We start from the raw sequence: 25,852 nt of genomic DNA on the forward strand, positions 1-25,852 counted from the left end.
ATACATAATATTCAAAAAACCTTTTAAAAAAATTAATTTACTTTTTAAGTCCATAAAACATATTATTGTTTAATATTTAGAAGAGAAAATTAATTACAAACTAATTTATTATCCTCCTTTCAATAATTTTATTTGCCTTATTTTATTTTTCAAAACATCTGGAAACAGAGCATGGTTGGTCATAGTTATACTACCAATTAGTGTTTTAAATGATGAAATATTAATGTTTTGACAATGCCAAATTTAAAAATTAATTTTCAACAAATAGTAAAATCTAACTTTTAATACAGTCCCCCGATTCCACCACTTTTATTTGGGAAGTTTTATGCTTGTTATGAAAAATAAAATTATAAAAAGCTTGGCTCTTGTACGGCAAAAACTGACTGGAATATTTAATTTCAAAATTTGCAATTTATTATGTCACTTTAGACCTGTTTTGAGGAACCATTTAAGTTAAATAATTCAAGGAAATAAGTTTAAACGAAATGCAGCAAAAAATTTGAATTATTTTATAGGCCATACAAGGAAGCCACCTTGAAATTATGAACTCCCCTACAGCTGAAATGCCCCCTGGTTGATAACCCCTGTTTTATGTATTCTTTCTACAGTAAACCTTTTTCATGTTTAACTACACAATAAACTCACTGAATTTTTCTTTAAGAACACCGAGAATGCCATTAAAACAGCTTCATGGCAGCAACATAATATATGGGCTAAATTAAGATCTCTACACATATACTACAGTCAAAAGTCGTTAATTCGGACACCCATAATCCGGAATGATCTATAATCCGGACCTCAAAGCTAAAAACTTTCTGCGCATGCGCCGCGTTGGCACATGCGCACAGGCGTTTTACGCGTGCCTTGACTACTGCGCATATGCGTGTGCGCAAGTGCAGAATATGTTTTCGCCTGCGCGTTTAATGTATAACGGACGGTGTAAGCTAAAATTATCTAATCTATTTCAGTTAATGTTAATGATTGCGTTGTTCCATAATCTTCGAATTGGATCCCGCTTATTATTTTTTGCAGACTGTAAGAGCAATTTTATAAAAGTAAACTTGAACTTTCGATTATGTCAAATAGAATTTCCGATGCTGGAACTTCCAAAGGATCTACAAAACGAAAGTATGTTTCGATGTCCAACAAACAAAAAGTGGAATTGCTGCAAAAAATGGATAAAGACATGAAGAATGTGACAGAGAGGTTAGTGAAAACGAAAAAAATTCGATTGACAAGTTAGTCGGTATTCTCGGCACAGCAATTAACGGGACTTGAACAGCGGAACTTAGTAACTGAACAAGAAATTATATCTGTTTATAGAATTAAAGAGAAAGTATTATCACATAAAATGAAGCAACTTAAACAACTTACATTGAAAGAAATGTTTAATAAAGTAAACAAATAAATATTAAGCTTTTTTTTTTATATAAATTTTGATACCCTTTAGATCATAATTGTTCTTTATTTCATAAATTACGATTTCATATTTTTAATTTTAGAATTTCTGCATGCCATCTTATGAGATTTAAACTGATGACCTATAATCCGGAAAAATCGATAATCCGGAATCGCCGAAGTCCCGACGAGTCCGGATTAACGACTTTTGACTGTATATAATTATAGGCTGATATACTTCAATTTACACTGATGAGCCAAAACATTACAACCATTCCCACATTTTCAATGAAATCCTCTGGATGATGTGGAGGGCACATGATTAAGTGGGAATAATATTTAACTGCTGCTGCAGTAGGTAAGGAATCATTCTTGCACTTACTTTTACGAGTGATGAGAAAGACAGCTGATCTAAATGAATTCGATAAAGGGCAGATGGTAATGGTCCGAGGAGTCGGAATGAGTATCTACGACACTACACGACTGGTAGGTTGCTCACGATCTGCCACTTACACTGATGGCAGATCGAATACATTTACACCGTATTCATGCAAAGTGGATAAATGGCAGTGAAACCAGCAATAAACATTTACCATGCATCATCAAAGAAAAAGGACATCAGAGACTGTCCCACTTGGTATGGCAAAATTGGCATAGGACAGTGGCTTTGCTGACAGTTCAACACAATGCAAGCCCAAGTGCCAGTGTTTCGGAACACACAGTTCAGCAGATACTGTTGGATATGGGACTGTGCAGCAGACGTCCCACTCGTGCGCATCTGCTGACCATGCGTCATTATCATTTACACCTACAGTAGGCCCAAGAACATCGACACTGGCCCATGGATAAGTACAGACAGTTGCCTGTCGGATGAATTACAGTTTCTCATTCATCACGTCAATGGCCGTGAAAGGGTACAGACACACCGGGTGAAGGACCTCCATCCCAGGTCCTCATTATACGGGACCCATTCAGAGTTTGAAATATCCAACACCCGTGGGACCTCGTTCTCGCAGGCGCAACCCCCGCAGTCCCCGTCCGGCTTTTACTAAGCATTGGCCAGAACGCTTCGTTGCTAATTTTAAAACGCTGTCACCTTGCCGCTGGGCACCACTCCATCAGCAAAACCACATTGTATTAAGGTGCTCTGTCCGCTTTGTCAGTCCCCGCCACGAAAACTGAATGGGGTCAAACCCCCGGGAAATCGGTCGACAAATGCACCATGTAGCTCCACCACAGCCGAAGGAACAGACACGACAGTACCAGTACGGTCCCTGCCAAGCCTGAACCAACCTGAGTACAATACTCGGGTTCTAGTCCTGTGAAGATAATTTGTATACCCCCGTGGTTGAGACTGCCTAGGTACAGATCCTAGCCAGTACTTCCCAGGGGTTCGCCTGAGTCAACCCCCGGGGGGACGTGAAAGGGTACAGCTTCTTCTAGGTAACTGTTGCTCTCACCCACACAACAGGTCATACACAGGCTGGTGGTGGCAGTATTACACTTGAGAGATGTTCTCATGGATGGCTCTGAGACCTTTATTCATGATAGAATAAACCATGAAATCTATTAATTATCTAAACATAACTGCAGATTAGTTTCACCCTTATATGACAACTGTAAATAGAATCTTCAAGCAGGACCATGCCCTATGTTGCAAGGTTCGAATTGCGTTGGAGTGGTTCGAGGAGCACAAGAATGGATTCCAATTAATGTTCTGACCACCTAACTTGGCGGATCTTAACCTGACAGAGCACAATTGAGATGTCTTGGAACAGCAGTTCAGAGCTCAAACACCACCATGTTGGAATACCTCCACTTTGTGTGATCGCTGCTAAGACATTTGGTATAACCCGTCTCCAATCATCTATCAAGAAATTTTGGCATCCATTCCAAGGCAAGTTGCACTGTTTTGCAGGCCAAAGGTTATGGTTATTGAGTATATGGTCATAATCTTTTGGTTCATCAATGTAAATTATAGGCTGATAAAGAATGATATATTTCCATGCTAATTATTTACCCTTCCATGGCTTTTTGAAGCCAATTAATTTACCCCCACTTTACTTTCAAAAGATGGATTTAAAATTTTTACCTACACAAAATTCTTATTTCCAAGACATTTTATCTCAAAACTCTTCGCTCATATGCAGGTATCTTTCTCTCCCACACAAAAAATGCCAGTATTACATTTTGAAAGAAGTATAGTTAATTTATCACATATTATGTAGAATAACTTATTTCAAGTAACATTAAAGCTTCATGTTTTTACTTTAAACTAATATATATATTTCAGTTCAAATTTTTAAAATATGGAATTCATCAGTCAAATACGACAGAAATCCATTTGGGGGGGGGGAATCCATCATGCCAAAACGAAATTTCATTAAGTATACATTTTAGATAAAAACATGATGGACTTCATAAAAGTTGAATTTAACAATTCTTCTATCGCCCTAGAAAAGAGTACATTAAAAAATAATCCTTCATCAATGAAAAAAAAAAAAAAAAAAAAAAAAACCTTTTTAAAATAGATAAGATATACATAAATCCAAAATATGATTGCATATTAAAAATTAAATAAAGCTTACCAATTATAACTTACCAGTTCTATTTAAACGTGCCATGCTATCAATAGCTCTCCGGTAAGCTTTTTGTACCTCTTCTTCATTCACAACCAATTTGATTCTGTTCCATCTCTCAGGCTGCTCAAGCCAATTATAAGCAGTTACTGCAACCTGAGTGCCCAAAGGTTTAGTTAAGACTAAAACATCTCCAACTACAGCATTATCAGGCCTATATCAAAAATAATTATTACAAATTAATATAATAAAAACTTGTTAATAATCGATATCTTGATGCTTGTCTGCTTTACAAATAAGTCCAGCTTGGAAGCCCCTCCAAAAAAATTGGGGGATTGGGGGGATGATATTTGTTTGGAATACTGCTGAGGTTTGATGAGTCATGAATATGCAAATTTCCCTTGTTTATGTCTTTTGAGAAAACAACTAATTTTGCATAACAGCGCGGTAACAAATATTTGCTGTACTCAGTCAAATTCAAAAGGAGGTGCACAAGAGCTCTTAAAACTCAGATGAGAAAGCCCCTAATTCATTAACCAAAGAATTCTTTGCCAGAAGAACAAATATCAAAAACTCTGCAAAGAAGTATCAGCTCAACAACACTCAGAAAAATCATAAAACAGCATTGTTTGGAATGATTGAACAGTGTCACATTTCTGAAACATCCCGAGAAAAAGGCAGAAACAAAATATTTTGGACGTATTTTTAGTACAGATCACCTAAACCAGGTTTCAAGTTTAACCATAGCTGTTTAACCTCACAGAAGAAACATGAAATAAAAATCGAGCAAACAAACAAAAAATTTTTTTGTGTAACAGTATATATTTCACCTACTGAATTTGTATCTTAGTAGTAAACAGTGTTACATTTATTTTGTAAATTAAAGAAAAAAACAATATTAGTTTAAAATTAGCTGATGAACTGCAAATAACAAAAACAAAAACAAAAAATAGTATAGATCAAGTTCCCCCCTCCCCAATACAAACTTTTAACAAAACAGCGTCCTGAAAATTACCAAACAGCATAACACTGCCTAATGCTGTTGCATTTATATACTTAAAATATCAATTTATATCAGTTTTACAGCTAATTTTCTTTACCACCGAGTGCTTTTAAATGAGCAAAATCGGTTTTTTTGTGGATTGATTACATATCTATATTATTTTAATAGGTTTCATGTAAATAATTTAATTGCTTTATAAAAAAAAACCTTGGTCAACGTTTCACCAAAGCTTCAAAACTACACTTTTAAGTAATATCATCAAACCAAATACTATTTAAGTTAGTCTTACTTTGGAATAAACAATTTAAGATTAATTTCTACTCTTCTAGCTTGTCTCATAATCATGGTAACATATGCTGCAGAAGAATGTCAAGTCCCATAATTTTTTGGTCCACTTTATTTAAAATTAGTACAGGATGCGGCAGAAATAACTCTTCAATTTCAAACATAAATAATAAAGCAATGATAGGTATTATTCAAAACTTTATTTCAAAATCTGAAAGAACATCTAATTTTGAAAATATTATTTAAACATCGACATTCACTGTCAGTTCATTTCTGAAATCCAGAAGTTCATCATTACCCTTCAAGTCATTTCTTGCAGTATTGCCAAAATTTCTTGGCAGATAGCTGCTTTCAATTCCTCGGTTATTTGAGCCTTATTCTTGCAGACTTGCGACTTCAGATGCTTCCAGAGGAAGTAGTTGCAGGGCAACAGATCTGGGGAATGAGCTGGACATAAAATGCCAACTTGTAGCAAGATCAGACACTTTGGAAACATTTCTTTCAACAAATGCATCGATATTCTGCCTGTGGCACCATCTTGTTGTAACCAAATTTCCGTGCGCATACAGTTTTGGCAACAGGAAATCATACATAACATATCCATATAATGGCAAGAAGTTACTGCAACTGCTCTGCCATTCAACTCAAAAAAGTATGGGACTATGACACCAAATTCTGCAACAACATACCAAGCAGTAACTCATTCATTATGGAGAAGTTGTTCATATACTTGTCTTGGATTGTTCACAGCTCAGTAGTGAAGTTTGGCTTTTCACAGACCCTGAGAAACGAAAGCCATGATGTGCCAGGTTCATCAGTTGAGAGAATAATACAGTCATGTGGAACATTTTGCAGAAAAACCTCGAAGGATGCACTGCAGTTAGACCAATCATAGTCTGCATGACCATCATTTTGTAAGAATGGAACTTCAGATCTAAGATTAAAATTTTTCTTACACTTTCATCAGAAAACCCCATACAAAGAGCAGGCTAATGACATGAACCATGCAGACATCGGAGAATGGATAGTCTCACTGCTTTGACTTGCTGTGTCCACATGCTACAAGGTCTGACAGGAAGTTTTATGCTTTAAAGCTGAACTTGTTCTTTGGAAATTTTGGACCCATAATAAACTGGTTATCAGGAATTTTAGCATTCCGATCCATCCCAAAGCAGCTAAGAAATAATTGTTGTGAAGTGATGACAGAGTTGTCATTTTTAGAATACGCCTCGAACATGAAAACCCAATGTGCCATACCATGATTGGCTACTTAAATGGTAAAGCATCTGCTATTCAACGGTATAACTCAGTTTGTGATGCACAACTGAGCCGGAACAGTGGTAGTGGTAAATCGGGGAGTTATATTTACTGCTTCCTGCATGTTTGGATTGTGTGTTAAATCATAATTGTGCAGAATGTTTCTGGCAATCGAAAACAATTTCAAGACATTGTCATCAACTGCCTTTTTAAAAAACAATAATCCAAAATTTTACTAATTGTATAAGAATATTTAAGATGTATGAAATGAAAATTCAGAAAACGAAGTGAAAGAAAATGATTTAGAGAATTGCTATTTTATAACTTAACAAATACTGCTAAAAATTTTATACTGAAGTTCAAGAAAGTTTTAAGTGTTAAAAATCTGTGCATTTTAAATTATAGAATAGTTTACCATTAAAAAATTTTTCTTAAAATAAATAATAGCATAATTTCTCAATTCTTAAATAAACAAAATATTTACTGATGTCAACTCATAAAACAATCTTTAATGTTAAAAAATTAAAATTCAACTCAAAAAGAATTTCATGTTTAAAAAGTGCACTATTAGTTTCTGCATTTCTTTTTTTGTATTTAATATGACAAAGAGAAAACTAACAAAATATCACAAGACTGTCTTATAATTCAAACAATTAAAAAGAGAGAATAGACACAGAAGCTTGTAATCTATATAACCAGCAAAATTTTTACAACCATTCAGTTTTTATTTTGGATAAAAATGATAGCACACACAAGAAGCAAAGTGAGAACTATTGCCATTAACCTATTATTATGCTATTAGAAACTTATTCTATTTATAACACTCCTAATGAAGAAAAACATTGCAAAATTTTTCTAGGAAGTCAGGATAAAATCAGTTTTTAAATGATTCATTTGTGCTGATGAGAGAAATGCTTTTATACCATCAAAAACAAATGAAGATTTTACACATTGTCAATGCATAATATTGTTTACTATTATCATTTGCAAACTACAGACAATTAAAGATACTAATCAAGGTTAAAAATATGCTTAAGCAGAATGTGAATGTCTTTAGAATGTGTCTCTTCTAAAAGGAATACATAAAAGTTAGAGGAAATGGTCTTTTCAAATAAATATTAATTTACCTACCCATTCATGATTGTCATATTTAATATAAAACATATCAATGATTAAAAAATTGTATTTAGTTTCCAGAAATCAAGTAGTTACAAGAACCCCCCTTTTTTCCCCTTAGAAAGATACAGAAATCATTATGGACATCTTTGGTGACCAACTTCTACACATAGCAAGTCGAATTCAATACGATGTTGGAGCCGTGAACTTCACTTTGCATTGCCAGAATTTTAAATAATTAAGTTTGATTCACAAACGATCTGATTCAAAATCCGATTTAAACTTTTAAGTGCAGATTCAACAAATACTAGGACAAAAATTAAGATGCCAACATTGGCATATTACAGTCAAATGTATAAGCCTACAAACAAAACCAGACATTTGGTAGTATGCATGCATAAATACTGACCTCAACAAATCTCAAATGAAATGGAGAACAGTCACTGAATATACTTATACAGTCAAAAGTCTTTAATCCGAAACTCAAAGCTACAAACTTTCTGTGCATATGCGTTTAGCGCATGTGCATAATACGTTTATGCATGCGCATACGAATGCATATAATACATTTATGCATGCGTGTTTAATGTGTATAACGGATGATATAAGCTAAGCTAAAATTATTTAATTATCTATTTCAGTTAATGTTGCAGATTGCATTGTTCCTTAATCTTCAAATTGGATCTGGCTTATTATTTTTTGCAGACTGTTAGGGCAATTTTATAAAAGTAAGCTTGAACTTTATGTCGATTATATCAAAAAGAATTTCCGATTCTGGATCTACAAAGCGAAAGCATGTTTTGATGTCCATCAAACAAAAAGTGGAATTGCTGCAAAAAATGGATAAAGGCATATCCTTTGTTTCTCTAACCATTTCGAAATCTGTTTATCAATTTCACACTGCTCTGCAGAGGGGGGGGGACGTTGCGGCGTGAAATGAACTGGAAGTTGATCTGTCAGCACTATCCTTAACTTCAGGGCAGATATTTTTATTTTATTCGGCTTATAATTCCTTACTAAATGTAATATTTCATCTCGATGTACTCCTTTGATATGACTTAAATCAAATTCCTCATCATTATAAATATCACAAATACACATCAAATAGTTTTCTGGTTGAAATTTTCTAATTTCGACTGTGCATAATATATGCTTTACGCATGCGCGTGTTGAAAGAAATGTTTAATAAAATAAACAAATAAATATTAAGCTTTTTTTTTTTTTTGTAAATTTTGATAGCCTTTAGATCAAAATTGCTCTTTATTTCATAAATTACGGTTTCATATTTTTAATTTTATAATTTCTGCATGCCATCTTACCAGATTTAAATTGATGATCTATAATCTGGAAAAACCGATAATCTGGACTCGCCGAAGCCTCGGCGAGTCCAGATTAAAGACTTTTGTATAAAAGGAAACTATGCTGAAACTAGTATGCAAACTAGATATTTACAACTACACTGATACTTCAATATATGTATATTTTAAAATACCACATAATAGTCACTGAATATACTTATATAAAAGCAAACTATGCTCAAACTGGTATGCAAAGTAGAGATATTTACAACTACACTGATACTTCGCTATATTGCTCCAAACCCTTGGATGTATACCAAATGAACTTTTCCAACAAGAATTAAAAGAAAAATAATTAGTCTATTTTTATAAAAAAAATCCTATTATTATAACACCTGTTTAATACTAAAATATAAATGCAGTGGGTGAAATATATAAAACATTTTCATAGTCAAACAGGACATAGACCAAGCCGAACCTATTCTGAAGCAGAAGAACTAAGGTATCACTGTATTTTCATTTAATTTAGCAGATGCAGTGAAGGTAAACCATATTATTGTTTTAGTTGTTTCTTTACATTTCATTCGAACTGATCATTACATAAAGCAAATAACCACTTTGTCAAGAACAAACCTACAGCATGAAGCATTTTCCTACAGTAAGACTGTTTTCAGAATTTTCCTCAATAACCTTAAATTAATTTCATGCTCAATCTCACTAATTACTTGGCATTGTCAAAAAGAATATACCGTATATTCTGGCATATAACGCACGCTTTTAATACAAAAAATAAGATCGAAATTTATGGGTGCGCATTATACACCTGATATAAAAATTAGAAAAGGAAGAGTATACATAAATTAGATTTCTACATGTACCTAAATGCTGTTCATTCATTTGCATTGAAATTTTAACCCCAAGTCATATTCTCCTTCTCAAAACCCTAGAACAATATTCTTGTGCACACCAGCACTGAATACAGCCCACCCTTTTTGCAGAATTATTTATTCCCTTAAGCATTTTCCCCACACACATATTGTTTCCCTTATCGCTTGTCAATTCAGTATACCATTGTTCAAAATTCTACGAAAAATCTTCGAATGAATGACTTCAAAAAATAAGCCCATCACACATGTACTTTTTAGTTTTTTCTTAAAGAAAAGGATACACGTCATACGGCGAATATGCCTCAAAATTAAAACATGCAGTTTGAAATTATAGGTGCGTGTTATATATCCAAATATATGGTGTGTATGTGTATATATATATCTATATAATGTGTGTATGTACAATAAACCTTGCCGAATGCGGATTTTCACGCAATTTTGCATAAATCTTAATTGCTTCTAATTTAATTTGGTCAACACTAGAATTTCACTTATTCTTGATTCAATGTTCGTTCACTAACTATGATTGCTTACTGCCATCAGCTCTAGCCAGAAGTTAACAACAATTTTAAAGGATTAACATTGACTGAAAATGAAGCCAGAGAAATCATAAATTGAAAAAGCAATCAGCAGCAAATGTTTTCAAGAAGAAAGGGAAAAAACAAAGAATTATAACTGAGAAATGATGAATGATGAAATGTATAATCTTATAATAACAGAAAATGAAGAAATGCATGAAAGCTGTTATTATGAAGATAAGTGCTTTTAAATTACAAATTAAATTGTTCAAAACGGCCCTGTTTGATTTTGCAACTGAGATTGACCCAAATGAAAAAAGCAGAGGACACTTTATGAGAGGAGGCATTAAAAAAACCTGCACTCTTTTTCACACTTCTAACAAATTGCATTGTTGTGAATTGTGTCAAGCAAAAATCACCAGCTTTTAAAAAATTTATTTTATAATGTACTTACTAAACAATAATACAAATACCTTAAAATAGTTGTTTTTTCCTTTTAAATAAAATGATACTTAGGTTTGTTTAAATTATACATACTTCCCTCATCTGAATTATACCAAACACATTTTTTCTATAGAAAGCCGACTGCGGCGAACGCTCTTTTGCCATACATGCAAGTTATTAATGACTTATATCCCCTCCAGTTTGTGAAGGGTTTACTGTATATATCTACTTGCATGAACTGCCACAAAATTATAAACCAATATACTAACTGAAAAAAACTAGTCATAACTAATAAAAAATTAATGAAACTCGCTTATGAATGGATGAGTTCAAATCAACATTCCACACGTATTTATGCATTATTTTGCAATTTTGTTCGAAGAGTCAGTCATTGGGGTACTTGAAAAATAGCATTTTTATATACTGGAAAATCACAAAATAGTGTTGCTTTGACAAATATTGTCATACGTCCACGCTTTTATTTGCTTAGCTATAGCTTTTCAACAGCTACTTTTCTTTATCGCTGTGTATTGTTAAATGAGCAGTTTCATATCGTCTTCCCTCCACAAACTGTATTCCTCGATGGATCAATGTTTTTTACAAGCAAGTCAAAGAAGACAAACAGTTTTCCTGTCATCTGGTACCTCCAACAACAGAGAATGAAATGATAGAAGAAATTAAGATCAGGATTTTCTCTGCTACCTAACAAATTTTGGAATTTCATTGGCAGCATGGATGATTGCATGAAACTTACATTTATATGAAGAATGTTAATATTCTGTATTCAAGTTAGGCGGAAAAAAACTGCATTCACAAAAAGATTTTGCAATCTATTTACCTGTGTAATTTTCACAAAACAAATTTTTACAAAGCAGGACAAAAACTAAAAAATGGAATGAACCACTTTATTATTTATACCTGTGCTAAATTGTTGTATTTTTTATCTCATTACATTTTACCTATTTCAGCAATTCATACTTATACGATTTAAAAGTAAACTTGCAAAGAAACATTTGATTTTTATCTATTAAATATATATAAAAAATATGAAATTATACATACATTATAAATTCATTGGACTGGCAAATTGCAGTGGCAACACCACCTATAGTCAGCCATGGATTCAGAATAGTCTGACCACCAGTTACATGAGTTCCTGCTTCATATGCACAATCCTAACATAGGAAAACTATTTTGAGTTTGATAAGACATACAGTTAATAAGTCTTTCAATGATTTATAAAGAGTATTTTCAAGTACAGTCAAAAGTTGTTAATCCAGACTCGTTGGGACTTTGGCGAATCCGGATTATAGATCATCAGTTTAAATCTGGTAAGATAGCATGCAGAAATTATAAAGTCAAAAATATGAAACCGTAATTTATGAAATAAAGAACAATTATGATCTAAAGGGTATAAAAATTTACCAAAAAAATTAATATTTATTTGTTTACTTTATTAAACATTTCTTTCAATGTAAGTTGTTTAAGTTGCTTTGTTTTATGTTCTAATACTTTCTCTTTAATTCTATATTAACAGATATCATTTCTTGTTCAGTTACAAAGTTCCGCTGTTCAAGTCCCGTAATTGCTGTGCCGAGAATACAGACTAACTTGGCAATCGAAATTTTTTCGTTTTTACTAACCTCTCTGTCACTTTCTTCATGCCTTTATCCATTTTTTGCAGCAATTCCACTTTTTGTTTGATGGACATTGAAACATACTTTCGCTTTGTAGATCCTTTGGGAGCTCCAGCATCGGAAATTCTATTTGACATAATCGAAAGTTCAAGCTTACTTTTATAAAATTGCTCTAACAGTCTGCAAAAAATAATAAGCCAGATCCAATTCGAAGATTAAAGAACAACGCAATCTGCAACATTAACTGAAATACATAATTAGATAATTTTAGCTTATACCGTCCGTTATACATTAAACGCGCATGCGTAAACGTATTACGCGCATATGCGCAGCCGTAAAGGTCTTACGCACATGCGTAAACGCCTATGCGCAGAAAATTTGTAGTTTTGAGATCCGGATTATAGATCATTCCGGATTATGGGTGTCCGAATTAACGACTTTTGACTGTATAATGTTATATTCCATTTTTGATTTACGAAGCTTATCGGAATTCACAAGAAACTAGATTAATCATGTAGTATGCAAACTACTACAGTCTGTTATTAGTTATTTTTTATATGGCTGCTCTAAAATGAATTGTTTTAATAATTTCCCTTTCCCACATTTTACATTGCATTCAGATTTAAAAATAGTATTTTAGAGGCATTATCTAAGAAATAAATAACTAAAAGTGATAGATTGCATATATGATTATCAAAATTACTGAGTTAAAAATATGTTTTGCTGACAAATTTCAAATTGAGTGTTTATAACTACATTTATTCTGATTCAGCATAAGGATTTCTTAAACAACAAAAAAACTCAAGAGTTTTTATGTACTTTGTTTGGTTTAATGTACTTATATTTTGCATAATTATAAGTATTTTGACTGTGCATATTTTATATAGCTCTAACTTTTAATTATTTATACAGCCACAATATTTGTTATGAAACAGGCCTGATATATTTGATCATGGAAAATAATACACATAGGGTATCTATACAAAAGGATAAAGGAATTAATAATAAATGTTTGATGAGAAAGATATATCTAATGCAAAATTTTAAATTAGATGAAAATCATGTTTCCTGTTAAAGCATGCAAACTACGTCTAAACATCCTCAAAATCAAGACAGTTTTAATTGAAATCTATACCATTTCAAGCCACGTTTTTGTCTAATTTAAAAAATCAATTTATAAGGAATCAAAAGGCAGATTGTTCTCTAATTTTGTAAAGGGTTTTAACGTATTTTCAAATACAGTACAAGTGGCATTTCTGCTACAGGAATTGATAATTCCCCATATATTTGACATATAAGCTGTAATTCATTTGATTAATGTTTATACTATAAACATACATTTACATCAGAAACTAAATATTAAATTTTTTATTTTGCAAGATTTGAAAAATTAAATTAAAAATTCTTTGTCTTTTGTAATTTGACTTAAAATAATCTTCTTTAAACTGTACTCTACTTCATGAACTTACAGCAGTAGCAAATGAGTTTATTCTAAATTTCTGAAAATATACCAATGTTTTAAAGGTACTGAGACATGAGTAACAAATGAAGTTATAAGTAAGTGAGTGAGTGGGGTTTTTGGTACAAAACCAAAGATGATTATGACGTGCCAAACACAAGGTGGGATGATCAAAATTTATGAAATTAAAATACAATAAATAAAAAACAGGTGGTCAAATGCACCAAATCCAGAGGATGAAGTTATATAAAAACAAGGTAAAATCACATGTTAAAAATCCAAGACACAATCCTCAAAACAAATTAAATTAGGTAGTAAAAGCCAGTCTCTTTTAAATAATAAAATAAATTACAATTAGCCTCTCTTCCGATTAAACGGTCGAGATGTAAGTCACAGCTATTAAAATATTTCTGACAAAGACTATTAAAACATGACGGACAGATAGACAAACATTACAATTTGAACAAACAGGCTCATTCTCAGCTTTTAAAAGGTAGTTATGTGTCACTCTAGTGTGAGCAATTGAGGCAAGTCAAAAGAACTTCCTCCTTACGATTTTTGGTTAATTCCCAATGCTCAATTCTAGGCTTTACATGTCTTAACTTGTTTTGAAGCTGAACATCCCAAAGTTCCTGCCATTTTTTTTCGGATCTTCTCTTTCACAACACAACAGATGTCTTCAAAAGGGATGAGGCGACTGGACAGTTCAACAGCACATTTGGCTGTGATATCTGCCAGCTCATTCCCTTTTATTCCCACATGCCCGGGAACCCAGCAGTACAGGATTTCATATCCACGACTCGTTAAGTTTATATGTAACTTCAGAATATCCACTATTACTGGATTTTGAGTATAAGCAAAGCTTCTAATGATTTAAGCGCACTATACGAGTCTGTATTAACTATAAACTTTTTGTGGCAGAGCCTTGAGATGTACAAAAGACTATAATATATTGCAGTTAGTTCGGATGTCAAGACAGAGAAAGCATGGTGCAAGCGTCTACCCTCCATGTGATCTCCGATTACAAGTGCCATCCCGACATGATCTTTTGACTTGGATCCATCTGTGTATACAGGAAGATAACAGCTATATCCGTGCCTGTGCTCAGCAAAGAGTCGTCTGTAAATGATCTCGTTAGTGTTTGCCTTCACGTGATGCTTGAAAACATCAAGAAGGTGAATCCGTGCACCCTCCCAAGGTAGGATTTCAAAATTCTGTACTGCTTGGAGGTGCATATCAGAGAGGGAAAGTTCCTCAATGACAGGGCGAACTCTTAAAAGAAAGGTAGGAACACAGGATAGACGTGTTTCAAATAACGTGTTACACGCATCATCAAGTAAGCACAGCTTATTGGGATGTTCAGGTTGGGATAGAATATTAAAATATTGCAAAAGGGACAATTGTTCTAACCTCAGATAAAGTGATGGTTCATTAGAGTCTACATATAAGCTCTGGACAGGAGAAGTCCTGAAAGCTCCTGAACAAATCGGCAGAGCTTGATGGTGAACAGGATCTAGTTTTAACAAAACTAATTCATAAACAACTGAGCCATAGTCCAGTCTAGAGCGAACAAGCGCTCTGTAAATGCGAAGCATAGAGCAACGCTCTGCACCCCAGGAGGTGTTCGTCAACACTTTTAAAATATTTAGTGTTTTTAAACACTTCTTTCTCAGGTTTAAAACATGAGAAATGAATGTCAATTTTCGGTCGAACGTCACTCCTAAAAATTTTACTTCAGGTGCAACTGGAATAATTGTACCATTCAGATATAACTCAAGCTCAGGATGGAGACATCGCTTCCTACAAAAGTGAACACACACAGTTTTCTGTTGGGAAAAAGTAAATCCCTGTTTGTTTGACCATTCTTAGATCTTATTCAGAGCCATCTGCAATTGCCTCTCTACATATCTCATGTCTGCCCCTCGACAGCTAACCTGTAAATCATCGACATATAGAGATCCCAAGATGGTGAGAGGAAGTTCTTTTAGTACAGAGTTTATTTTTAAAATGAACAGGGTTACACTAAGCACACAGCCTTGAGGCACACCCGCTTCCTGTTCAAAAATATCTGACAAAACAGAGCCAATCCTTACTTGAAAAGTTCTAGTATTCGAGAAATTCTGTATTAAAATTGGTAGGTTGCCGCGCAAGCCACTCTCGTGAAGATCCCGAAGTATACCGTATCTCCATGCCTTATCATAAGCTTTCTCAATGTCGAAGAATATTGAGACAAGGTGACTTCTTCTGACAAAAGCCTTTTGAATGGATGTCTCTAAAAGGAGCATGTTATCTACGGTCGTTCTCCCCTTTTGAAAACCGCTTTGATAAGGTGATATAATATTTTTTTCCAAGAAGTAGACTAGGCGGCTGTTTACCATCTTTTCAACCAGTTTGCATACACAACTGGTAAGGGCAATTGGCCGATAGTTGGAGGGATTCCTTGGATCTTTCCCTGGCTTAGCAATAGGAATTACAACAGCTCTTCTCCATGCACTGGGAAAAGTATGCTCCTTCCACACTCTATTGTGAAGAGTTAGAAGGGCATTCAGTGACTTAAAGGACAGATGTTTTATGGACAGATGTTTCGTAATTCACGCCATCAAGACCCGGAGAAGACCTATGTGTCTTTAACAAAGCTCTCTTTAACTCTAGCACAGTAAAATCTCTATTATAAGGCTCAAAGTTGGAAGAGTTGAAAGCGATGGGATTTTTCTCAGAGCGTTGCTTGATAGAAAGAAATGCAGGTGAGTAATTTCGGCTGGAAGAAACGGCAAGAAATGTCTCACCAATAGTATTAGCAATTTCTTCTATAGAGCTAATCACTCGGCCATCTTTTTCCAAAAAGGAAAGTGAGTGGTCTTTATATATCCCGTATGCTTTTCTGACTCTCTCCCAAACCCGCTTACTAGGCGTAGAGGATGTTATTGATGACACATACGAAATCCAGGAATCCCTCTGGCTCTGCCTCCTTACTTTTCGTGCATTTGCTTTGCCTCTTTTAAATGCCATCAGGTTTCGCAGAGTTGGGTATCTACGAAAATTCCCCATGCTTATTTCTGTTTTTTCAGTGCTTCAAGATAGTCGCGATTCCATCACGGTTTCGAACATTTTATTACTTTTCCTGATGTTCTAGGAATGCAGAGCATAGCTGCATGAGTAATAGCAGTTGTAACTGCTTCCACTGCATCATCGATAAGCACATTTTCTACCATGTTCTGTGTGAGCTCTGCAGAGGAAGAGAGGAGTTCCCAGTCTGCCCTATCCAGTATGAACTGAGGGAGTCTCGACATGGGGTTCGCTCCTCTTCGTGCAAGAGATAAAAGAATGGGATAATGATCGCTGTTGTACAGATCACCTTCCAACACTAAAATTGCAAAATGGCAATAGAGATGGTGAACAGATGGCTAGATCAAGAGCGTGGAATGTCCTTGTCGGTTCATGGAAGTAAGCGTCCTGCCCATTATTCAGAATACAAAGGCAATGGTCTTCAATTACCTGCTCAATTTGTCTTCCTCGTGAATTGGTGTCTTTGCTTCCCCACAACGGACTATGGCCATTAAAATCACCCATTATGATAAAAAGCTCAGGCAGCTAGCTGAGCCACAAGGTCATTTAAATCCCGCTGATCAACGTGTTCAGTAGGAGGCACATAAAGAGAAACGACTGAAACTACAATATGAAAATTGACTTGTACAGCAACAACTTCAAGAGATGTCGTCAAAGGAAAGGAACTTGAGGGATAGTCCAGTGAGGTGAGGAGACATACCCCTCCACTGGCACGCTCACCTGCAAGGTTATCCTTCCTGACAAGAGGAAACCTCCAAAGTTTGGCATGTTGATCTGGTTTCAGATTTGTCTCTTGTATTGCCAAGCACACAGGATGATAAGCATTTACTATAGCTTTGATGTCAAGCAAATTTCGGTGGAAACCGCGACAGTTCCATGAGACGAGGGTGGCCATTATGATTGATGTTTGTTCCCTCTGTGTTGCTTTTTAGTTTTTCGCGGAAGTAGATGCTCGGGAACTTCCATTCCTTCCTCCACTTCCATACTGTCTGAATCTAGAGATTCAGAATTCATATCATCTACAGAACTATTGCTTCGGCTTCTATTTTTGGAGGCACAGTTTTTGGTTTGCTCAAGATTGTTATTTCTTTATTTTGTACGACATGGGTTGGATTTTCCTTTTTCTTACTTGCAGGCTGCTGGGTTTTATTTAATGGAGTCTGTGTACTTATGGAAGTTTGAGTGGCTATAGTACGTGTTGATTTAACGGCGCCGGCATATGATTTGTTTGATTGAGGCTGTGTGCTTTAAACTTGTCTCCTGGCTTCGGCATATGAAATGTTCCTAGAAACTTTTATGGTCTGAATTTCCTTTTCTAATTTCCATTTTGGACAAAAACGGGAAAATGCTGGATGGTTGCCCTTGCAATTAATACACAGTGCTACAGCAGTGCAATTATTGCTATCGTGGCCAACCGACGAACACCGAGCGCACGTCAGCGTCCCACAACAGGACATCTTGGAATGGCCAAAATGCTGGCACTGGAAGTATCGCATGGGGTTTGGAATATAAGGTCTTACGAGGCAATTTAGATATCTAGCCTTAATATTCTTCGGCAGATCAGGCGATTTGAAGGTCAGGATCACGTGTTTTGTGTCAATCAACTGACCTTCCTTACGCATCTTGATCCACTTGGCAGCACAAACCTTTTGATCAGCTAACTCGGAGACGAACTCTTCTAAAACACACAGAAGGTCGCTTTCCGAGATTACGCCTCTACAGAAATTAAGTGTTTTGTGCGCTGACACAGTTATAGATACCTGTCCAAGTTTGGTTTGTCGTAAAAGTGAAGCAGACTGGGTGGCCGAAACGGTATTCAATAAGCAGGTCTCCAGAACGGAGACGCTTTATGTTCCTTGGCTCACCTATGCAGGATTGAATGTATTTGTTTATCAGGAAAAGAGACATCTTTTTGAATTCTACAGAGGCACTGGAAACAACAACAAAGCGAGGACATTCAGTAGTTTCTTTGGCATTTGCATCGGTATGAATTTTCTTGCTCACAGATTTGTCGATGATTTCAATATCTTGATTTGTGTCATTTGATTCAGGTTTTTTTTAAATAAAAAGAGAAGCCATGATTGAAAAATATTAAGATTCGGGTCCGACGGCCCCGCCCACCATGGAGCCCAACAAGGGAACACAGATTCCTGTGTTAGGGCTAGCCAGACCTATACCCAAACTGAAGCCCCACAGTCGGCTTTCCCGAAAGCAGGTACTCCCGAGAGCTTGACCCCAAGCCACTGACACAAGGACTAGTGACCAGCCGATTGACACCCGTGAGGATGACTAAAGGTGCCTCCCGTTTAGCTGAAGCAGAGGCCAAAGCAGTGTGTTGGGGACAGTACCCCGCCCCTCAACTACCAGGACCCACCTTTACAGCGTCACGGGTCTCCACGCACGGCAAACACGTGGGCAGTTTTCTCGCCACTCAAAAACTAGAGACCAGGGCTGCTCCAGTCTCTCGTGATAAGCCCCAAACTCCGTAGAGAGAAACCACGAGGGAGAAGGGAAGGGAAAAAGTTACAGCTAAGAGGAGAGAAGACGGAAAAGAGGATAGATCACTGGAGCTCCAGGATCGTGACAACCGTCTCACCAAGAAGATGATCCCCCGAAGGGCTAGGGTACCTCGGGATTGCCACACCCATACTCACAAAAGTGAGCCCCCTGAGGGGCAAATGAAGTTATAAAGTTAGGATATTATTTAAAAGCCCATACTGCATTTAAATATACATATAACTATACTCAGTGGCGTAACAGCCCTAGTGGGCCAATGTCTGCACTGCCCCGAAATTTGCTTTCTTGACCGTGAGCCCCAGGGTACGTAAGCATATGCCCTGAACAAGTGGTCAACTTGGTCGCAGAACCCCCACAAATATACATATAAGATTACAAAAGTTTCATATCTATAAAAGATATTCCATATCTATAAAAGCAGCTGACTTATTTTGTATAAGCCTTAGGTTATACAGTAAAATCATCAGACCAATTTTCTTAATCCTGCTATGGTGCCAACACACAAATGACACACCAATATGTCGGCCGCATTACTGCTAATTGATATAATGCATCGTATCTGCCAGCTGGCAGAAAACTAGTATGATGTATCATGTAGATGCCAGGGGGCATGAGGCTTGTAAATATGCTAGGTGGCATAAGGGTTGTATATAAATTGTAAATAAATGTACAATAAAATACCTTTTCATTAATCAAACGACATGAAACAAACAACACCTGGCGTTCACAAAATCATGGATTCTGCAAAAGGATTTATCATACAGAGCAATGCTATATTTACAGATGAGTTGAAATTTAATATTTTGGGTGAGGCATAAATTACTGCATTACAGTTACTCGAAAAAGATTGGGAACCTGATGTACATAAATGCAACATTTTTAGTTAACAAAGGTGAAGGATTATAAAACTTGTAATTCTTGACTAAAATAACTAATATCTCTGTCTATTATATACTTTTTTTAAGTTAATACAAAATATAAATCAAGTTTCAATTAAAACGTGAATTGAAATATGATTTCCATGCATAACTAAAGCAAAAATTTTTTAATATTTTTATTGTTAAAAAAAAGATACATGTCAGTCTCAATTGCTATTTGAAAATATTCAACAATATCAAATTCATTTAAATTTTCAAACTAATATAGAAAATACATACCTTAAAACCCTGTATGATAATTGGTATGACTACATCCCTCTCATTTTCACTCATTTTATTACTAACACATAGCAGCATGAGCATGTTATCACATTCAGTCACACCCATGGCATATAAATCACTAAGAACATTTGCACATGTTATCCTTCCCTGTAAAATTTTAAATAGTCATAAATTAAAAGGTTAAAAAAATAAAATAAATTCATATAAAGAAACACAGCTATCCTTAGAAAAGAGAAAAAGACTGCATTGAAAGGATTTATTTCTCTTTCAGCTTTTTTCAATAACTATACCAGAAAGGTTGGTATTTTCTAATTATCTGTCTTCGATTTCAACATTCACTAGAATTACTGTATTTCTGGTGTATTTTCGACAATACATGGCATAACAGTGCACAACTATTGAGAGCATAGGTATTTATCTACTTTTAGGTAATTTCCATTTCTTTGACCAGTCCCACAGGCAATTTTTTATAACGAATCATGATGGAATTGTAGAATTTATGGCTGATAAATACAAAGTATTAGAAAACCAGTTAAGGACAGCTAAGTACCTATGAGTCTTAAAGATAGCAAAACAAAGTTTTTCACTGAGAGCTATCAATTTTTTATAGGCAAATGGATAATCAAAAAATACTTTTTTCTGACATTTGCAAAATTTAAAAAAAACTAACATGCAAGTCCCTAACTTATAAAAAAAATTAAGAGTTAAATTAATAAAGTTATTACAATTGCATAATATGTTAAAAGTTCGATTTTATAATTTAACAATTATAAAAAATCATATCATATCTAATTATAATTTGAGAATTATAAAAAAACATATCTGGCATTAAAACCAAATATGTTAGTCTACAACTCCAGAAGACTTCAATGACAATCACGCAATAATACTTTACTCTTTTTTTTACACTTTAGCTGGATGCATGTGATAAATTGTTGAAATTACAATACTGCCAACTATTTTCTATGGATTTCTAACAACTTATGCTCAATTATTTTACTGTGATTGCAATATGCTTAAGCACGAGGAAAATCTGTGGCTTCTGAGGAGGAGTATGAGTAGTACAGTTTTTTCCCTCTCTAAAGGAAAAGTTTCCCTACAAACAGTGGCGTAGCACGCATACCTTTTTGATGCCCCCCCCAAAAAAAACACTTATAGTAATATAATGTATAGAATATATTCGTAATAAAAAAATAATGCAAATAATATTAAAATGCTGAATCTGCCATAAAATACTTTAAAATATAATAGTCATTACCTAACTACACTAGCATTGGATTCGGAAATGTATCTGTGTCGGCGGAAAATCAGACATACGATGATCTAGAATTAGTTAAAAAAGTATTATTTATTTTACATATTTTTATAATTGTTTTTTAAAAAGTACAATTTTTAAACAGTTAAAATTTTATATTATAGATAAGTAGATATATTTATTAATAATAATACAATAATATAATAATTCATTACTATGTACACATTTTTCTTGCCTTGGATGAAGCAAATTTATCAATTACTTCATCTAAGTCGATCCTTTCAAATTCTTCTCTTTCTACATTTAAAAATGCCAGATGACTTAGGGGATCTTGTCCCATTGTTGATGGTAAATATGTAAAAATTTATTTTAATTTGCTGAACGAACGTTCATAGCTAGGATTTCATAATGAAATAGCAAGGAGTATTTGAAGTGCGACTCTTAAGTTTGGAAAAACATTTTCTCTATAGATCTGTAATGGAGTTTTAGAACATCTTGCAGTCACATTCACTGCTCAAAACAACTAGGGGATATTGTGGTTCGGTATGAAATAACCATAAAATCAACAATCTATTTAAGAAGAGGAAATAGAAGAGATTATAAAGGAAAATTATAATGTTTACAAAATTGGGAATATGCAAATTTAGTCTGTGACATCGAAAGCTATGCGTTTTACATAAGGAATAAGGAGCAATCTGCAGCATTCCTTTTGTAGTAAGAGATTAAAAACAATTGACATGCGATGAATGCTTTGCAGCAATAAATATATGATGTCTCAACAAGATGACTTAGTTGAATCGGTAGCCAGGAAGGCCATCAGTCGTTTACAGGAGAATCAAATGCAATCCTTTGTAGCGGAAGCATTAGGAGTTTCCCAGAATGTCATTTCCAGACTATAGAATCGGTTTCTGAAAACTGGGTATGTTTGAGAAATTCGGGACAAGGTCGTGTTATCGTTTTAAAATAAAAAGCAGGGAGCTATACGTGCATTTTGTTTAAAAAATTTAAATATATCTCTATTTTAGAGAAATAAAGTGGTCAGAAAGAATGTTTTATATACGGAGATATTTGGTTGATGTATTGCAAATATTTTATTACATTTTTTTCAGGCAATACAAGGAAATAAATAATTAATTATATTACAGTGATTATTAATTTTACGTACATTTTCCAGAAATCAATCAAAATAAAAACTGAAATTTTCCAGAAAATCTTGTTTGGAGACAATTTGGTGCCCTCCTGCAAGTGGCGCCCGGGGCATCATACACCCCCTCTCGCTACGCCACTGCCTACAAAAGAAACTACAAACAAAAAAGGCAGCATTCAATGGTAGTGCACTGCTTTTATCTGTTGTAGCAAAAAAAGATACCATAAAAGAACACAATTTGAACCACTGAGATCAAATGTAATGTCTCCAAGGTTTAGTTATAGTTAGATCAAAGAAAAGAACTCAGTAAACTAACTGATGGAAGAAATTCCAGTTAATATAAGAAAAAAAGCTGCTCTTTTATTTCTTTATCATGTTTATAATAAATGGTGCTCTGATGTTTAAATGAAATGTTTTTTCAGTTCATTGTATGATTTACCATATTATGCATTTTTACAGTTTAAATTAAATGAGAAAAAGGGCTTTATTTTTTAATATTTGCATTTTTACTACCGATGAATAAGTTTAAATTCTTTAATCAAGCATGGTGTCTGGCTTATTTGTAAAAAAATTAAAAGCTCTGACATTTTACATTAAGCCCAAAGAGCGTTTTTTTTTTTTTTTTTTTTTTTTTTAAAACATTTTCTGCGTTACCTTTATTTATTAAATTTCATGTTCTTTGCACTTAAACCACAAAATTCAATTCAACAGCAATATTATGAAATAATTTTAAAATCAGCATATCTTTAGCATTTTCGATACACAGTCTCATGCAATGGAGATAAAATTGTTCCTCCCCCCCTCCGTGTTGCCATTGCTCGCTTTAAAATCGTTGAGTTTCTTAATCAAAAATTTCTTAAGTGTTACAAAATATGAAATTGGTAATAAAACAAATTCCAAATTTGGGCTTCCAGATGCCCATATTTGGAGGACGATTACATTATTCAAAATTTGATAGCTCTAGATACTGTTTTTTTATTGCAATATGGGAAACATACATACATTTATGCAGATTCTTCACTATTTAATTTCTTTAAATATAACATATTGTGATATTTGATGGCAACCATTTGAAAAGTGATATGGACATTTACAGTGAATTGATGCAAAATGCCAAAACTAAATTAATAGCCCTTCTGAGCTAATGCTCCCTTGGGCTAAAACACACTTGACTGCTCACATCGTTTGAAATTAACAAAAAAGACAATTTTCCCCCTTAATTTCATCAATTTTTGCATGAAATAAGGAAAAAAAAACATACGTGCAACTGTAAACTTCTTATATAATACTGGTACCTTATGCCACCAACTTGGCTGACTGTTTTCAGTTCAGAGCAATTTCAGATTTTGCTTATAAATACAGTTCACTACAGCCAAGATGTAAAATTAAAACTACCACAGCCATACAGAAGGCCATTAGGAACACAGAATGAATGTGATAATAACAGTAATAAATAGCACAACTAATAAGGAATAATTAAATTAAATGTAAACAACTAAAAATATTTAAAAAGTAAGAATAAACACATAAACAATACAAAATTATTCATGCATCCAACCATGGAACCTTTTAAAAATGCATAACAAATATGCAGTGGCAAAGGAGATAATTTTCATTTATTAATATATTTAATACACATACCATTATATATGGATCATCGCATAAGGGATAAAAGAAGTCTGTAGTTTGAACCAAAGACAATCCTCCGTGTCTTAAAGGAATTACACTACAATCCATGCCAATTCCTACAATCAGAATTATTAAAATACATTGTAACAAATATCAAACACAATTTATGGGTAGAGTACACTTTAAGGTACCCCTTGTATTATGGTGAAGTTGTTGTTTGATTTATTGCCAAGTTGTTGTTTCATTTATGGTAGCCTGAGTAGTTGAATGTTATGGAAACCCTATTGTGACGTAATCGGGTGCATGATTCTGGGAAATTTTGAATCATGGAATGTTTTGTAGGCGTTTTTGTGATGTGTGTTTAAAACCGTTTAGATGGACTTGAATGGGTTTGTAGGAAGAAAGGTTCAGCTGGTCACTATGTGAAGCGTTACCTGGTTTGAAAAAAGTCATTTGAGTATGACTGATATTTTGATTTTTATGTGGCTCTGGGTGTACGAAGTGAACTCGAAAATCATGGTAAGTGAACATTTGCTTTAGCAGTCCTTAAATGTATAACATGTTTTTCTTTTTTTATGTTATTTTATTGTTTGGTTTAAAATGTATTTTATTGAGATTATGTATTTTTTGTTTGCCTATATTGTAGACTTTTTAAGTGAAAATAATATATCGATGTGTACATGGACAAAGTAAAGGGAGTGCTCAATGCAAGTTTGTGCAATTCTGGGATTTTTTTTTAAAGTGAAAATAGGTCGACGTGTATATGGATAAAGTTAAAAGAGTGTGCAATGCTATTTTTGTGCAATTCGGGGATTTTTTTTTTAAGTGAAAGTAGGTGGACGTGTACATGGATAAAGTCAAAGGAGTACGCAATGCCATTTGGCTGATCTTTGGAATATGGTAACTGGTAGTTTGGCGACATTTTGGAGGCGATAAAGGTTACTACCTAGGACTTTGGTAATAATGTGAGAAGTACTTAGTTCCGATTACGCATTATTTTGTGTGAGGGAAATGAGATATGTCATGTGACATTAATGGACAAATTACAGTTCTTTAATCGGAAAAAGGGGGGGGGAATTTGGAAAACTGTAGTACTATATTATTTTGTATTAAGCTTCATTGTGTGTTGCGTGAAATAGTGAAGTGTGCGTGCCATGTAACGAAGATTCTGAAGATTACGTAAGTTAGTATTTTTAA

The 25,852-nt window shown here is 34.2% G+C and overlaps 1 pseudogene across 1 annotated transcript in view; it reads right to left on the reverse strand.

Annotated features, from left to right (window-relative positions):
* Window positions 1-25,852, reverse strand: part of LOC118205272 (inactive selenide, water dikinase-like protein) — a 38,567-nt pseudogene that overhangs the window by 8,714 nt on the left and 4,001 nt on the right. The window contains exons 2-5 of the transcript XR_015044087.1: window positions 24,668-24,771; window positions 20,622-20,771; window positions 11,848-11,960; window positions 4,001-4,191 (exon numbers count right to left, since the gene is read on the reverse strand). The product of XR_015044087.1 is annotated as an inactive selenide, water dikinase-like protein (transcript). The remainder of the gene's footprint in view (window positions 1-4,000; window positions 4,192-11,847; window positions 11,961-20,621; window positions 20,772-24,667; window positions 24,772-25,852) is intronic.

The sequence above is a fragment of the Stegodyphus dumicola genome, chromosome 11 (assembly GCF_044657685.1).
Source record: "Stegodyphus dumicola isolate Sdum_Otavi_A_Nest chromosome 11, ASM4465768v1".
NCBI classification, from domain to species: domain Eukaryota; kingdom Metazoa; phylum Arthropoda; class Arachnida; order Araneae; family Eresidae; genus Stegodyphus; species Stegodyphus dumicola.